Genomic DNA, 3,320 nt, shown 5'->3' on the forward strand with positions numbered 1-3,320 from the left:
CAACATAGAGATGAAATGGGATTTGGATTGTAAGTAGTTATGGGGGTTATTGAAAGAATGGAGAATATCCACTGGATAGGATCCAATGTGTATTTCAGATAGCTGGCATGAACTCTGGACGAGAAGGGTTTCTCTGCCTCAGTTTTCCTAGCTGTTCTTCTGATTTGGGTGACATGCACTTGAGCAGAGGGTATTAATCCAATTTGTTCATTGGCTCATCGATTCTAGGGTAGCAGCTAATGACATATTGGAGGACTTTGTCTGGGAATATAGGTACTGTGGATGTTTCATGAGCTGGTGAGCCACCTTACCTGTTATTCTTTTTAGTTTTTATTTTCTTATTAAAAAGATTATTTTACATGTTAATCCCATGTCTCTCTCCTTCCCCCCTCCCCAACTAACATCTTACATATCCCATACCCTTTCTGCTTCCCAAGGAGCGTGAGGCCTTCTGTGGGGGTCTTCAAAGTCTGTTAAATCCTTTGGGATAGGGCGTATGCAAACCCTTTTGTGTCTAGGCTCAAGGATTATCCCTCCATGTGGGATGGGCTCCCAAAATCCATTCCTAAGCGAGGGATAAGTAATGACTGCACTACAAGGGGCCCCATAGATTTCCAAGGTCTCCTTACTGACACCACATTCAGGGAGTCTTGATCAGTTCCATGCTGTTTTCCCAGCTATCAGTCTGGGGACCAAGAGCTCTCTCTTACCTGTTATTCTTGCTGGTGTGACATGTACATGAGTAAGGGATGTCTTCCTGAGTTTGGGGCTTGCATACAGCCATCTTCCTCTTACTATGAATGGGAATGTACTCTGTTCCCATCCATGTATGTTGGGAATCCTTAATTTGTTTTTTTTTTTTTGATTTTACAAAATGTAACAGTCAAGAGGTTGTCTTGAGTATCAGAATAGAATTTGGAAGTTTGAGCTTTTGGGGCTATTACAAATTATGATGATAAATGAACTTGGATTAAATCCACAGCTTCCCCTGCCTCCACTCATTCAAACCAATTCTCCAATCTCCATTCCTCCAAATCCACTGCTACTCTGTTTCCCTTCAGAAAAGAGAAGGCTTCCCAGGAATATCAATCTAACATCATGACAAGGTAAAGTAAATCAAGGCACAAACCCTCATACAAGCCTGACCAACGTAACTCAGTAGAAGTAAAATTGTCACAAGAGTAGTCAAAAGAGTCACTACCAAACCTACTGGTAGGAATCCCATAGCAAACCCCTATGATCCTTGCGAAGTTCATTCTGTGGGCCATGCCCTTCTGTTTTCTGCAACCTGCTGGATCCCTCAATTTTCACCCCCTCCTTCCAGAGGTTTCCTAGACCTGAAGCTAATGTTTGGGTAGTGATCTCCCCATGTCCTATCAGCTGCAGGGAGAAGCCTCTCTGATGACAATAGGGCTAAGCACCAATTTGTGATTATAGCGGAATATACTTATGAATTTTTTCATTGAATTATCTTGACCAATTTTATTTTGTTCTACCATAGTTCTCTAAGATATTCAAGCTCTGACCCCTTGCCTGTTTAGGTACTCTCAGGCATAGTTTTCCTCTCGGACCTAGACCTTCAAGTTTAAACAGTCATTTGTCCGTCACTGCTGAAACTCTTATCCACCATTGCACAAGAATATTTTGCAGGCAGGACAAGTGTGGTTCTAAAATTTTGTGTCTGCCTTTGTTTCCCAATCCAATAATGGGATCATTATGGGGTTACAGAAGATGACTGCTTCAGCTTCTGTATTCTTCATTACTAGGTGTCCTCACTAAGGTCACCCTTACAGGTTCTTGGAAATTCTGGTTGCACTATTTCCACAAAGCCTGTTAAAGGTCCCCATTGCAGTAATCTCTCCTCATCTTCTTCCCCTCTACCCCATCCTTACTCACCTGATCTTTTCTGGTCACATCACTACCTGCCATTATTGCATCCAGAAAATCGATTTTTTTTACACCCAGAGAGATCCATGTATCTCCCCTGTAAATTATTTGGTCTAAATAATAAAAACCTGGAGTAAGATATATAGGAAAAATGCTGAAAAGTCATAGAGAAGGTGTAAGCCAAAGCCAACTTTACCTCAGTAGTTACAAAGTGGAAAACTGTGACTTTCTGTTTCTTTTTGCTTATATCCCCTCTCTCCTTAGCCAATGTATATCTATCCCTGTGCTCCTATTTCACGTCCTGTTTCTGTCAGCCATCTGCACAGATGGTTAGCTAGTGGCAAGTTCCATCTTTTTATCTTCAGACAAGCTTAATTTGTACAAGGAATTTGTATATTGCCCTAGAGCTGTTCTACTTACTTAGCTTCTCTCCATTTATGGATTATACTGTGATTAACTGTGATCACTGGGGTTGTATTTTACTTAAATTCTAGTATCCACTTACAAGTGAATTTACCATTCTAGTCCATGTGCTTCTGTGTTGTCTCACTCACTATAATAACCCAAGAAAATAGACAACATCTAAACAAATATTCAGATTATAGTGGAATATATTTCTATATAGAATGTTCAGTAGAGGAATCTAAAATATCTGAGGAACACTTGAAGAAATGTTCACCAACATTAGTCCTCACTGAAATCCATATCAAAACTACTTTGAGTTATTGTCATGCAGCTATCAGGATGATTAAGATAAATAACACAAATTACACCTAATATTGGCAAGGTCAAGAAGCAAGTGAATTCATTGATGCTATAAATTTAAAATTGCAAGTCTCTGGGGAAATCAAGAAGCAACCCTCAGAAAATTTGGAGTCAATGTATCTCAATACTGAGATATACAACTTATGGGCATGTACCCAAAAAATGTACCTCCATCCTACCACAAATGCACTTTCTCAACTATGTTTATAGTGGCTTTATTCATAACAGCCAAGAACTGCAATGTCTGTGAGAGATTGTGTTGATTGATGGGGAAAGAGTCCTCCACTGAGAATACCAATGTCCCTAAGAAAATGGGCCTGGAAAAGACAGCTATCTGAGCATCAGGGAGTGACTAGTCAAGAGAGAAAGTCAGGAAACATTATTTGCCCATGGGGTATGCCTTCTATTTTTGGCCCAAGTTTCTATTCCTAAGCTCATAAAAGGATGGAGAATGATCTGACACAGTGAGCCAACTAAACACATTCATTGCCTGAGATGCTTTGGTTAGAAGATTTAAGCACAGCAACATAAATGCAACTTAAAAATAATAGAATACCAAAAGTGATTTTCATTGCCAAGTAAAAGCTGGGAATGCTATCTTTTGGAAGAATGTGAAGGATATCGAGACTTTAGGTGGCAAAACATTGAAAGTTGTACACAGAAGTTAA

Source organism: Cricetulus griseus, unplaced genomic scaffold, assembly GCF_003668045.3.
Source record: "Cricetulus griseus strain 17A/GY unplaced genomic scaffold, alternate assembly CriGri-PICRH-1.0 unplaced_scaffold_38, whole genome shotgun sequence".
In the NCBI taxonomy this organism is placed as follows: Eukaryota; Metazoa; Chordata; class Mammalia; order Rodentia; family Cricetidae; genus Cricetulus; species Cricetulus griseus.